Genomic DNA, 14,564 nt, shown 5'->3' on the forward strand with positions numbered 1-14,564 from the left:
AAAATGTCGGGCAAAGCGAGACCAGCTTGCTAGTAAATAAATACAATTTAAAAAATAGAGGCAGCTCACTGGTAAGTGCTGCTATTTGAGCTATTTTTAGAACAGGCCAGCGGGCTACTCATCTGGTCCTTACGGGCTACCTGGTGCCCGCGGGCACCACGTTGGTGACCCCTGATCTATAGACACAATTTACTTTTGTTTTAAAAACTTTGCAAATAATGAATGACAATGACTGTTGAATTATTGTCTTTATCAGGGGTGTCAAAAGTGAGCCCCGGGGGCCATTTGTGGGCCCGTAGCATATTGTCAAAATCAAATCAAAGATGTACCGGTAATGAAAAAAAGAAACTGTTCACATAAATGAAGATAATCTGCTGTGTCACCTGCGACACAAAGCTGACAAAAATGTTTGTTTTTAAATGTCTCTGTTACAAAATAAAATATCGAGATGACCCCTGCATGCTTTGATTTTTCACTACACGGCCCTCGGTGGTAAAAGTTTGGACACTCCTGGACTATATGTATTTTCAGGTGCATCAGGCGGTGCAAAAAATGGATGGACGGATCTCAATAAATATTAAGTTGATTTTGACAGTTCAAAAAGGGAAGGAGACTAATTGAGGGTAAGTTTTTGAACTTAATTTGCTGATTAGATTATGAACCAGTGGCTTACAAGATTCAACTTTGTTACATTTGATGAGATTCAGAATTTTTGAAAGCAAGAGCTACTTCTTGGGTACTGATTAATACGAAGGGCTACCAGTTTGATACACACTTAAATGGGGACGGCGTGGCGAAGTTGGGAGAGTGGCCGTGCCAGCAATCTGAGGGTTACTGGTTCAATCCCCACCTTCTACCATCCTAGTCACGTCCGTTGTGTCCTTGGGCAAGACACTTCACCCTTGCTCCTGATGGGTCCTGGTTAGCGCCTTGCATGGCAGCTCCCACCGTGAATGTGTGAAAGTGGAAACACTGTCAAAGCGCTTTGGGCTCCTTAAAAAGGGGTAGAAAAGCGCTATACAAGTACAACCATTATCATTAAATAAATTGCCAGAAATAACCAATTTGCTCAATTTACCTTTAACTCTATGTTATTATTAAAAATTAATGATATTTACTCTTAATTGAACGGTTTAAAAGAGGAGAAAACACGAAAAAATGACAATTAAATTTTGAAACATAGTTTATCTTCAATTTCGACTCTTTAAAATTCAAAATTCAACCGAAAAAAAGAAGAGAAAAACTAGCTAATTCGAATCTTTTTGAAAAAATTAAAAAAATTAATTTATGGAACATCATTAGTGGTTTTTCCTGATTAAGATTAATTTTAGAATTTTGATGACATGTTTTAAATAGGTTAAAATCAAATCTACACTTTGTTCGAATAGATAACAAATTGGACCAAGCTATATTTCTAACAAAGACAAATCATTATTTCTTCTAGATTTTCCAGAACAAAAATTTAAAAAGAAATTCAAAAGACTTTGAAATAAGATTTAAATTTGATTCCACGGATTTTGTAGATTTGCCAGAATAATTTTTTTGAATTTTAATCATAAGTTTGAAGAAATATTTCACAAATATTCTTCGTCGAAAAAACAGAAGCTAAAATGAAGAATTAAATTAAAATTTATTTATTATTCTTTACAATAAAAAAAATAAATTTACTTGAACATTGATTTAAATTGTCAGGAAAGAAGAGGAAGGAATTTAAAAGGTAAAAAGGTATATGTGTTTAAAAATCCTAAAATCATTTTTAGGGTTGTATTTTTTCTCTAAAATTGTCTTTCTGAAAGTTATAAGAAGCAAAGTAAAACAATTAATGAATTTATTTAAACAAGTGAAGACCAAGTCTTTAAAATATTTTCTTGGATTTTCAAATTCTATTTGAGTTTTGTCTCTCTTAGAATTAAAAATGTCAGGCAAAGCGAGACCAGCTTGCTAGTAAATAAATACAATTTAAAAAATCGAGGCAGCTCACTGGTAAGTGCTGCTATTTGAGCTATTTTTAGAACAGGCCAGCGGGCTACTCATCTGGTCCTTACGGGCTACCTGGTGCCCGCGGGCACCGCGTTGGTGACCCCTGCTCTAGAGCCACATGCGGCTCTTTAGCGCCGCCCTCGTGGCTCCCTGGACCTCTTTCAGAGATGTGTGAAAATGGAAAAAGATGAAGAAAAAAATGTTTAATTTTGTTTTAATATATTTTCTGTAGGATGACAAAAATGACACAAACCTTCCTAATTGTTAGAAATCCCACTGTTTATGTTATACATGCTTCACTGATGAGAGTATTTGGCAAGCACCGCTTTGTCCTACTGATTTCAGCGATCCTTGAACTCATCGTAGTTTGTTTACATGTACAACTTTCTCCGACGCTGCCACAGAAAGACGTGTTTTATGCCACTCCTCCTTTGTCTCATTTTGTCCACCAAACGTTTTATGCTGTGCGGGAATACACAAAGGTGAGCTTTGCAAATTTTATTGAGTTGCTGGAGTGCTTATCAGGCATATTTGGTCAATCCATGACTGCAAGCTAAATGCTAACATGCTAAATAGGCTAACTGTATGTACGTATTGCATCGTTATGCCTCATTTGTAGGTATATTTGAGCTCATGTCATTTCCTTTACTTACATCCTCTGTGCATGTCTCACGACACGTTATCTGTATGTAATATTGGCTGCATTTCTGTGTTGTGTGCCATGTTGTTCCAGACCACAGCAAACGCTACCCAGCTGGCAAAGATTGTAATAAATCCATTAGAAGAAGACAGCCTGCCGTTTCCTTTAACTTGGACACACACAATCAAACTTCTTCTTTGTCTCATTTTGTCCACCAAATTTTTTATGCTGTGCGTGAATACACAAAGGTGAGCTTTGCTAATTTTATTGAGTTGCTGGAGTGCTTCTCAGGCATATTTGGTCAATCCATGACTGCAAGCTAACCGGTGCTAACATGCGAAATAGGCTAACTGTATGTACATATTGCATCATTATGGTATATTTGAGCTCATTTTAATTTCCTTTACTTGTGTCCTCTGTACATGTTTGATTGATTGATTGGAACTTTTATTAGTCTCACGACACGTTATCTGTATGTAACACTGGCTGCATTTCTGTGTTGTTTGTGTGCCATGTTGTTCCAGACCACAGCAAACGCTACCCAGCTGGCAAAGATGATAATAAATCCAGTAGAAGAAGACTGAATTGATTAACGTGGACCCCGACTTAAACAAGTTGAAAAACATATTCGGGGGTTACCATTTAGTGGTCAATTGTACGGAATATGTACTGTACTGTGCAATCTACTAATAAAAGTTTTAAACAATCAATCAATCAATCAATCAAAACAGCCTGCCGTTTCCTTTAATTTGGACACACACATCTATACCGTTGGCCATAATTTCCAGAACTTAATTATCTCATCCTGTGAGAAGCTTCCATTTCACTAATGATTTCCAATGTTGCAAAAATGTGTAGAATACAAATTAAAATACAACATTCTGTCAAAGATTTGCGTCAGCCTTTGATAGTAGGATAAAACAGCTTATATAGACACTTACATCATGTTTTGCCTTCATTATAACACTTATATAAGGCTTTTATTTTTTTGCTTCGTCCATTATGGCTCTTTTAACATTTTGGGTTGCCGACCCCTTGTCTAGTAGCAGAAATGTAAATAAACCAAAATAAAACGGCAAAAATGCACAATCTTGTAAAGAGAAAAGGCTAACATCTTAATACCAAAAACAAAGTTTGAAAACAATAAGTACGTTTATAGATTATTTTAAACAGGAAGAACCTTCCAGAATATTAAAAAAAAAAAAGTGTTTTGTGTGCATTTCTAGAAGTAATTCCGGTGGTGAGGTTTAAAAAAACACAAGCCCCGCCTCTTCCGCCCGCACTCCCCAAGCACGGATGGGAGGAAGCAAGGGGCGGGGCTTGGTTTGTAGCGGAGGCGTGGCTTGGTGGGCTTCCACGGCCGAGCGGAAAGAAAGTGTAAAGTGGGAGAAATACCTGCATGGACTATCTGCGATAAGTAAGTAGTGTCTTTTTTGTTGTTGTCTCATTCATGTCTTCAAATGCCGGTGGAGAACATGGGAGTGAGGGGGGGTTTTAATGGAGACGTTGGAAGGGGAACTAGAAGCAAGTGTGAGGGGGGTTAGTTAGCTAGTGTGTGTCGCTAATGGTCTCGTCAAACAATGGTGGTGGTGGAGAGGACGCGATGGTCGCCTCCTTTCTTTTTTCCCCTTCTCTTACTTTAGGAGGTTTATTGTTGCCCCCCACAGAGGACACGTAGACTTCCATCCAAGATGGAGACATTTGAAGTAAAGAGAAAAAGGCGCCTCCACTTTGGTGCTTTTTTTTTTTGCAGGCCAAAGCATAACAATGTACTATGAATTCATTTTTTTGAATAACATACATTTTTTTTAAACAAGGGCGGCCAAGACTAATATATGTGGCGGGGAAGCGGCTAACATTTTGGGTCATTCGGCACCAGGGTAGGCGGCCATTGTCTACGACTAGGTCTCACCACAAAAGGCTAGTTTTTCTCTTTTTTTGTCCTCCTTTTAAACTGTTGACTTAAACTTGGCCTAAATGCTCAAATGCGTTCTTAAAACTCATTGGACGTGCAAAACAGAACCGAAGTGCAGCAGATTCACGTCTTAGTCCACTTTTTTGGCAAAAGAAGGGTCTAACCTGTTACTGTAAAGCAGGCCTGGGCAATTATTTTGACTCGGGGGGCCAAATTTAGAGAAAAAAATGTGTCTGGGGGCCAGTATATCTATTTTTAGGAAAATAATACAAAACCACACATGCTAAAATGTTATGACAGACCGCCTTAAAAACTATGAACGATAAAACCCTGAATATTGAGAACATATGAACGTCACACCTCCTCTCAATCGACATATTTTACAACTTTTTTTGTCCTCCTTTTAAACTGTTGACTTAAACTTGGCCTAAATGCTCAAATGCGTTCTTACAACTCATTGGACGTGCAAAACAGAACCGAAGTTCAGCAGATTCACGTCTTAGTCCACTTTTTGGCAAAAAAAGTGTCTAACCTGTTACTGTAAAGCAGGCCTGGGCAATTATTTTGACTCGGGGGGCCAAATTTAGAGAAAAAAAATGTGTCTGGGGGCCGGTATATCTATTTTTAGGAAAACTAATACAAAACCTCACATGCTAAAATGTTATGACAGACCGCCTTAAAAACTATGAACGATAAAACCCTGAATATTGAGAACATATGAACGTCACACCTCCTCTCAATCGACATATTTTACAATCAAGCCAAATGCAACAAACACAGTGAAATATGAGCGTGAAGGGTAATATATCACTAAGCTTTAGAACAGGGGTGTCAAACTCAAATATAGAGTGGGCCAAAATTTTAAACTGAACAAAGCCGCAGTCCAAGATTGAACAAATTAACCTTTTAAACCCAAACAAGATTTGCATTGACTATTGAACAAGCAAGGCTTATATAACTTTATAGTGACATGCAAAATCGAGTTTCAAATAATAATAACAATTAAAAAATATCAATGGCATATGAAATCAAATTTAAATAAAAATTGAATGCCTCTTTTCTATTTGCAGCCTTCTGAGGTAAATATCAAAATGAACTTTTTCCACAGGCTAATAATAAATTTGAAAATAAAATAACAATAATGAATGAATCTAAACATTCAAGCCTTGAAGTAGCAAGAGAAAGTGCATGAATAAAATGTTAATTATTGCTCAGTTTGCTACACTGATTTGCGTTAACACTGAATATGGAACAAGCAACGCTCATATAACTTAATAGTGCAAAATCAACTTTCAATAAACAAACGAAAAAATATCGATGGTATATTAAATCAAATTTAAATGAAAAAATGTAATGCCTCTTTTCTATTTGCAGCCTTCTGAGGTAAATATCAACATTAACTTGGTGGGCGGGGCAGGGTTTGGTGGTAGCAGGGGTGTATATTGTAGCGTCCCGGAAGAGTTAGTGCTGCAAGGGGTTCTGGGTATTTGTTCTGTTGTGTTACGGTGCGGATGTTCTCCCGAAATGTGTTTGTCATTCTTGTTTGGTGTGGGTTCACAGTGTGGCGCATATTTGTAACAGTGTTAAAGTTGTTTATACGCACACCCTCAGTGTGACCTGTATGGCTGTTGACCAAGTATGCGTTGCATTCACTTGTATGTGTAAAAGCTGCATATAGTATGTGACTGGGCCGGCACGCTGTTTGTATGGAGGAAAAGCGGACGTGACGACAGGTTGTAGAGGACGCTGAAGGCAGTGCCTTTAAGGCACGGCCCCAATAATGTTGTCCGGGTGAAAATCGGGAGAAATTCGGGAGAATGGTTGCTCCGGGAGATTTTAGGGAGGGGCACTGAATTTCGGGAGACTCCCGGGAAAATCGGGAGGGTTGGCAAGTATGAGTATTAGCGGTGAATGCGGGTGCCGCTGTATAATACCGGCGGGCCAGCTCTAATGTTAATTTGATATTGCCTCAAGGGCCAAATGAAATTCCACAGCGGGCCAAAGTTTGACACCCATGCTTTAGAACTTTCTTGTAAAAATCTCCTTCCGCGTCTGTCCCTGACACCCGCATTTCAGGCTCTGGAAACACTCTGTGGAAACGCTTCCCACCCACACTGCTTGGTGCCTCGTCTGAGCTACTGTGACGTAGATTACACTAGTACAGGGGTCGGCAACCTTTACCACACAAAGAGCCATTTTGGAAAGTTTCACAAATTAAAGAAAACAATGGGAGCCACAAAAAAATTGTGAAAATTTAAAATGAAAAACACCGCATACAAAGCTTAAATTGCTTTGCGCTATGTTAACCAGGGGTCTCTGACACACGCACCGGCACGCATCTTAATAAGGAAATTTAATGTTAGTGCGGCCCGCGACTTTTAATTGAATGGCGCTTGATAGCGTCTTTCTTGCCAACCCTCTCAATTTTCCGGGAGACTCCCAAATTTCAGGACGTGCTGGCACTGCTTTTAGCGCCCTCTACAGCCTGCCCAAACAGCGTACCTGCTTGGCCACATGTTGAATGCAGCTTTTGCTTGCTCACGTAAGTGCCAGCAAGGCATACTTGTTCAACAGCCACACAGCTTACACTGACGGTAGTCGTACAAAAACAACTTTAACACTGTTACGTTACAAATATGCGCCACACTTTGAACCCACACCAAAAAAGAATGACAAACACGTTTCTGGAGAACATCTGCACTGTAACACAACATAAACACAACACAACAAATACCCAGAATCCCATGCAGCCCTAACTCTTCCGCTCAACCGACGCATGGAGAGGGGGGTGGGGGGGTTGATGTGTGGGGGGGTTTGGTGGTAGCGGGGGTGTATAATGTAGACCGGAAGAGTTAGGGCTGCATGGGATTCTGGGTATTTGTTGTGTTGTGTTACGGTGCGGATGTTCTCCAGAAATGTTTTTGTCATTCTTTTTTGGTGTGGGTTCACAGTGTGGCGCATATTTGTAACGTAACAGTGTTAAAGTTGTTTTATACGGCTACCGTCAGTGTAAGCTGTGTGGCTGTTGAGCAAGTATGCCTTGCTGTCGCCTACGTGTGCAAGTAAAAGCAACATATAACATGTGGCCGGGCTGGCACGCTGTTTGTAAATGCTATAGAGGACAATTAATGCATTGCCATTAGGGCACGCCCTTGATTAAGTAATTGGAGTGAAAATAGGATAATATTTGCCCTGGGAGATTTCTAGGAGAGGCAGTCTCCTGGGAAAATCGGGGGGGTCGTTAAGTATACTGGGAAAACCGGGAGGGTCGGCAAGTATGCAGCTGAGCCGCATCAGAGTGGTCAAAGAGCCGCATGCGGCTCCGGAGCCGCGGGTTGCCGACCCCTGCCCTAGTAACTAGTAGGGTTATACGGTATACGGGTATCAGTATAGTACCGCGATACTAATGAATCATATTCGGTACCATACCGCAGCTGAAAAGTACCGGTCCGCCACACCCTTAGATTTTATGTTAAAATAAAGCCAATAATGCAATTTTTTCTGGTCCCCTTTATTTAGAAAAGTATCGAAATAATATTGGTATCAGGACAACACCAGTCACTATCATGCAAAAGCGCAGATTCCCACCATTGAAATACTTTGTATAGTTGAAGACTTACGGTCATTTGAAAACATCACCGCACATCATAATGGCAGCTACACTTTCCATCTTAAAGATCTAAAAAAAATATTTGGGATTGTCCGGCGGGCCAGATTAAAAAGCTTAACGGGCCGCATGTGGCCCCCGGGCCTTAATTTGCCCAGGTCTGCTGTAAACTGACTCACAACCACAATGTTCCACATATTACGATGTTTGAATGGTAAAAGACATTTTCAAGAGCCTAAATACTCAAATATTTACAATGTAAGCATCAGGATGTATTTTGTAAGCTGATAAATATTTCAGGGTTCGTACGGGGTGCTTAAAAACCTTGAAAATGCTTGGGTTTGAATTAGGGCTGGGCGGTATGGCCTTTTATTAATATCTCCATATTTTTAGGCCATGTCACGATACACAATATATATCTCCATATTTTGCCTTAGCCTTGAATGAACACTTGACGCATATAATCACAGCAGTATGATGATTCTATGTGTCTACATTAAAACATTCTTGTTCATACTCAATTAATATATGCTCTTTTTAAACTTTCATGCAGAGAGGGAAATCACAACTAAGTCAATTTACCAAAAGTGTATTTATTAAACAGTTATTAAGCAGTGGCACAAACATTCATGTCATTTCTAGGGCTGCAACTAACGATTAATTTGATAATCGATTAATCTGTCGATTATTACTTCGATTAATCGCTTAATAATCGGACAAAAGAGACAAACTACATTTCTGTCCTTTCCAGTATTTTATTGAAAAAACCCAGCATACTGGCACCATACTTATTTTGATTATTGTTTCTCAGCTGTTTGTACATGTTGCAGTTTATAAATAAAGGTTTATTTAAAATAAAAATAAAAATAATAAATTATTTATTTATTTTTAAAAGCCTCTGCGCATGCGCATAGCATAGATCCAACGAATCGATGACTAAATTAATCGGCAACTATTTTTATAATCGATTTAATCGATTAGTTGTTGCAGCCCTAGTCATTTCAAAACAGAAAGTGCAAGATTGTCAGAGACATTTTAAAACAAGCTATGAGTGCACTTTTGTGCATGATGTCACTAAGATATCAAAACGACACTAAATTAAAGTGCACTTTTTATACAGAACGCCACTACAATAGTTTAAAACAAATCGTATTACCACTCGCACAGCACCGGCAGCACCACAGCTAACTTTACCATGCCGCTACTACCTCTCTGCTCCACGAGAGCCTATGACGTTACACGCGCGACAGTATGTGACGTATGTAAGAATGTGCGCTTGTTTTATGTCTCTGTGAGAAGGAGAGACAAGAAAGAGTGAGAAACGCCTGTAGTGTAATGCCCGCAGCTAAAACCAACTGCGTGAGAACGTATACTCGAATATCACCATATAGTCATTTTCTATATCGCACAGAGACAAACCCGCGATATATCGAGTATATTCGATATATCGAGTATATTCGATATATCGCCCAGCCCTAATTTGAATGTGTTATCAAGGTTTGGAAAATGCTTGAATTTGGGGTGAGGTGCTTGTTAATGCTTGGAAAATGTTCATCATATTTCTCGGCAGTCTGACTCAATAGGCTAATTATAAAATGGGAAAAAATAAAATAAGTTTCCTTAAAAAATGAAAGCTACACTCTTGATCCGTTGGCTTTGCACGAGCCTTTACATTAGGTTGTTGCGGCTCTGTGTCGCCCTCAAGAGTGGTGCATCGGTCCATCATGCTGGGAGGTTGTCGTTTTAATGAATATTGGATGGGAAATGACAAATACAAACTTTGGATAAAACATGGACCAAAAGGAAATCCAACATGGTTCGATGTATTTTTTTGCACCATTATTTTGGTTGTCTGACTATCTCAGTTAAAGCAAACAAGTAACATTTTGTCGTTTTGGTTAATTGCATTAAAATGGTTACATCATTGGACTTGTTTGTACCGTGAAGGTCATGTAATGTATAATTTGTAACCTTTTCCACAACTTAGAGCTGAGTTAATGTGAATGATTTTGTAGTTTTACACAACATACACTACCATTCAAAAGTTTGGGGTCACATTGAAATGTCCTTATTTTTGAAGGAAAAGCACTGTACTTTTCAATAAAGATAACTTTAAACTAGTCTTAACTTGAAAGAAATACACTCTATACATTGCTAATGTGGTAAATGACTAGTCTAGCTGCTAATGTCTGGTTTTTGGTGCAATATCTACATAGGTGTATAGAGGCCCATTTCCAGCAACTATCACTCCAGTGTTCTAATGGTACAATGTGTTTGCTCATTGGCTCAGAAGGCTAATTGATGATTAGAAAACCCTTGTGCAATCATGTTCACACATCTGAAAACAGTTTAGCTCGTTACAGAAGCTACAAAACTGACCTTCCTTTGAGCAGATTGAGTTTCTGGAGCATCACATTTGTGGGGTCAATTAAACGCTCAAAATGGCCAGAAAAAGAGAACTTTCATCTGAAACTCGACAGTCTATTCTTGTTCTTAGAAATGAAGGCTATTCCACAAACTTGTTTGGGTGACCCCAAACTTTTGAACGGTAGTGTAGATGTATGCATTTCTTGCTCTATTATTTTCGTTGTCTACTTAACTTGTCTGGCTACCTCAGTGAAAGCAAAAAAAAAGTTAACTTTTTTCTTTTGGTTAATTTCTTATCATAGCCACAGTTAAAAGGCTGCATATGCATAATGAAAGGTGACTGAGGTGTTGTGAAACAAACAAAATATTTTCCTTTAATTTATTATCCTTATATTGGGGACGGTGTGGTGCGGTTGGGAGAGTGGCCGTGCCAGCAACCTGAGGGTTCCTGGTTCAATCCCCACCTTATTGTGCAGTTTACAAGCACAAATACAGTGTAAATCAATCTGTGCTGTTATATGTCATTGAGTGCTGTAAGTAAGAAAAAGAACAAGAAATTTGAAGGAAAAAAACACAAATGGAGACACGTTTGCAAACACCAATGACATTGAATAGTCCACAGAAACACTGCTTCATTTTCTATGCCCCATTCAGTTCATGTTAACTGCTGGTTCAATGTTAGGCTTAGGTTTTTAGCAGATTTTCCATATTTTTCCTACAGACAGCATTTGGTGACCTCAAACAACAAGGCTAGAGATGGATTGACACTGGTTTTCCGCCTTTTGAAGGGTACGGGAAAAACTGGAAAACTGATCTTGCAAGTCCTTGAAAAGTGCTTGTACTTGGCCATGGAAAAGGTGTACGAACCCTGATATTTGTATTCATACTGTGACCATTTTCAATTGGTGATTATCTCAATAGGATGGCAAAAGTAAAATCCTGGCACAGAAGAGACACCCAAAGAATCAGGCCCGTTACTGTAAACCAGGGGTGTCAAACGTACGGCCCGTGAGATGAGTTTGCTAAGTATAAAAATGAACCAAAATTTTTGAATGAAAGAAACTGCTGTTCTAAATGTGTCCACTAGATATCGCAATAGCAATTCTTTGTAGATGATGCTACATATGTAAAAAAAAACACATGTTAGTGCACCAGTCGAGGAAAATGAGCAAACTACATAACTAACATCCTGTAATTGGATTTTGATATTTTTTTATATTGATAGATTGAAAATTAACACCAATGACTTGACTGATGAACATTATCACATAATTTATTCAGAAAGTATAAATAACGACAAATAACGATATAATACTATTAACCGCAACATGTAAGTGTAAAAAAACAACAACAACAATATAATGCTTTGTATATTTTCAGAATGTGCTTGTTCTATTTTTAAACAAAGAAAACAATCTGAGGTTGTCTTTATTTTTAAGTTATCCTGCCGTGATTTTACCAGTCCGGCCCACTTGGGAGTAGATTTTTCTCCATGTGGCCCCGATCTAAAATGAGTTTGACACCTGCTGTAAACTGATACAATCAGAATCTTCCTGACAGTACATTTAAAGATACTACAAAGTGTGCTTAGGCATATTTTCTTGCACATAACTAAGAAAGAGGGGTCTCAATGAATAAATATTTATGCATCCTGATCAGTTTTTTAAGCATGTAAATAGTTTCATTAAAAAATTCTGGCCATTTTTAACGACGCCATGGCAACATTCTCAAATGAGTGGCAAAAGCTGCATACAAATGTATAAATGAAAAATGGCAGAATTGATCAATATTTGATGAAATGTCATGTTATTGCACATTGATTGATTGATTGAGACTTTTATTAGTAGGTTGCACAGTGAAGTACATATTCCGTACAATTGACCACTAAATGGTAACACCCGAATAAGTTTTTCAACTTGTTTAAGTCGGGGTCCCTCCAGACCATGCAATACATGCTTAACTATCACAACAACTGTTCCTAATAACATAATCAGTCTAGCTTGTTGTTTTTAATATCATTAGACATATTCAGGGATAATTGTTAGAAAGGTTTGTTGTTGTTGTTGTTGGACACCATCAATATGCTGTTTGATCATCTAAATAACTTGTTAGTTGATCTAAGCGGCTGTGGACACTGAAAACTATCGTAGTCAATTTGCACACTTTTAACCATAAACTATGAGCAGTTTACATCCTCCGCTGTCTTTTTGTCATGTGAGCGAGGCTTTTGTATTTCCGAAAGTTAACAAGTTAATTGAAAATGGACATGAGTGCAGACATTTCTGAGGCGCTTGCTAGTTGTCGGCTATTTTTAGTGCTGAGACCTCTGTGGGAGTTGCACTATTTTGTGCTCTGATCTGGTTTTGAAAGTGTCATTGGCGTGTGGTCCAATGTGGAATGGTAGGAATCCCAGTTTTATGTCAATTTGTAGAAATTGTCACACAAGAAAATGATCCCAGTCGGTGAAGTGTTGGTTTGTGATTGCTGGCTTGACCAACGTTAACTCATCAGTTTGCAGGATGACGCTTAAACTGCACTATCGAGCCCTACTACGCTTTGTAGAGGCATGTTCGAGGAAGTACTCGCATCCAGGAATTTATGACCACTTTTATTTTCTTGTTGAAGGCACTACGCAGTGTTTCCCACACATTCACTTATTTGTGGCGGCCCGCCACGAAAGAATTACGTCCGCCACAAATAGATATTTTTTTTTGTCCTGTCCAGCTTCTCAGGCAAATCATATAGTTGATGTAGATGCCCATATCGGCTGTTCAGATTTACTTTACAAAAGAGAAGTGTAGAATACTTCTCTTTTTGCCTTATTTGTATTTGACCACTACTGTTTCCTGTTTATTTGTTACTGACTGTGGCAGGACACCTCTGCCTCTGTTTCACTTTATGTTGCTGGTAAATAATATGGTTGTAGTAGTAGGGGGGTGGGTAGAGATAGCACCCTTGTTGATTGGCAGCTGCTCCCTACTCGTAGGGAGGCCACGCATCTCTCACGTGCTGGCTCCAAGCGCCACACCCCGGTACACTGCCTCAGCTGGCAGACCAAACCACGTGAGGGGGTGGTGTGTACACTGCACCACTAGGCGGAGGAGCTGCACCAGTCAGCCAACGGCTAGGGCGGAGGAAGACCACATAGGACTCAACGGCCAAGTGTAAAGGAGTAAACCTTACAAATCCGGAGTGGAGCCCCGAAGGCGGATAGGTGCTCGCAAGACAACACCCTTCCGGCAACTCCTGCAGCAAAGCTGGTGCCAAACGTCATGCTCCGCATTCCTTTGGATCCCGTCAGCCAAGCCAAGAGGGGGATTCTGACGACTGGGCAACCCAAAGTCCCCATACCTTATGCCCAGGCTTGCGCCATGGAGGTCACAAAAACTGGAGAGGTCACTCCAGCCTCGCTCGCAAGAGTGAGGACACAACACGGAAGCTGGCAGTTTACGGGTTATAAGTCCCATCTGATTGGCGTAAGTATGGGGCGCCACGGGTCAGCTTCGACGGTGGGAGGGATCATAGTGTCCCAGTGGACGACTACTGCCCGCCTCAAACCGGGCAGCCCCCGGTCAGTAGGGTGTCGGCCCGCCAACGTTTGCCTGCTTCAGTGGGTGCCTGGAGCTTAGTGTACTGTAAAGGCACGATGAGCAGACGGTAAATCTTTGCACCAAACAATAAGAAAATTAAAAAGAAGACTCCAGCTCTTCTATTTGGTAGCTGGAACGTGCGCACTATGCGCACAGGCATCTCAGATGACCTCAGAGTGGTGGAAGACACCAGAAAGACAGCCATCATTGACAGAGAGCTCACCAGACTCAACGTCAGCATAGCTGCCCTCCAAGAAACCCGGCTCCCTTCCAGCGGCTCCCTCAGAGAGGAGAACTACACCTTCTTCTGGAAGGGCAGAGAACCCGAAGAGCCCCGCCAGCATGGTGTTGGCTTTGCCATCAAAAACACCCTCCTGGCTGCAGTGGAGCCTCCCTCAGGTGGCACCGAGCGCCTTTTGTCCATCCGCCTCGCCACTGCTGCTGGTCATGTCAACATCCTCAGTG

General features: G+C 40.0%; 1 protein-coding gene across 1 annotated transcript in view; it reads left to right on the plus strand.

Annotated features, from left to right (window-relative positions):
- Positions 1-3,891: 3,891 nt before the first annotated feature.
- The window catches only part of vangl2 (VANGL planar cell polarity protein 2), a 48,083-nt gene continuing 37,410 nt past the window's right edge, over positions 3,892-14,564 (plus strand). Inside the window, exon 1 of the mRNA XM_062023596.1 lies at positions 3,892-4,037. The gene's annotated coding sequence lies outside the window, so the exon portion shown is untranslated. The remainder of the gene's footprint in view (positions 4,038-14,564) is intronic.

Source organism: Entelurus aequoreus, linkage group LG16, assembly GCF_033978785.1.
Source record: "Entelurus aequoreus isolate RoL-2023_Sb linkage group LG16, RoL_Eaeq_v1.1, whole genome shotgun sequence".
NCBI lineage: Eukaryota > Metazoa > Chordata > Actinopteri > Syngnathiformes > Syngnathidae > Entelurus > Entelurus aequoreus.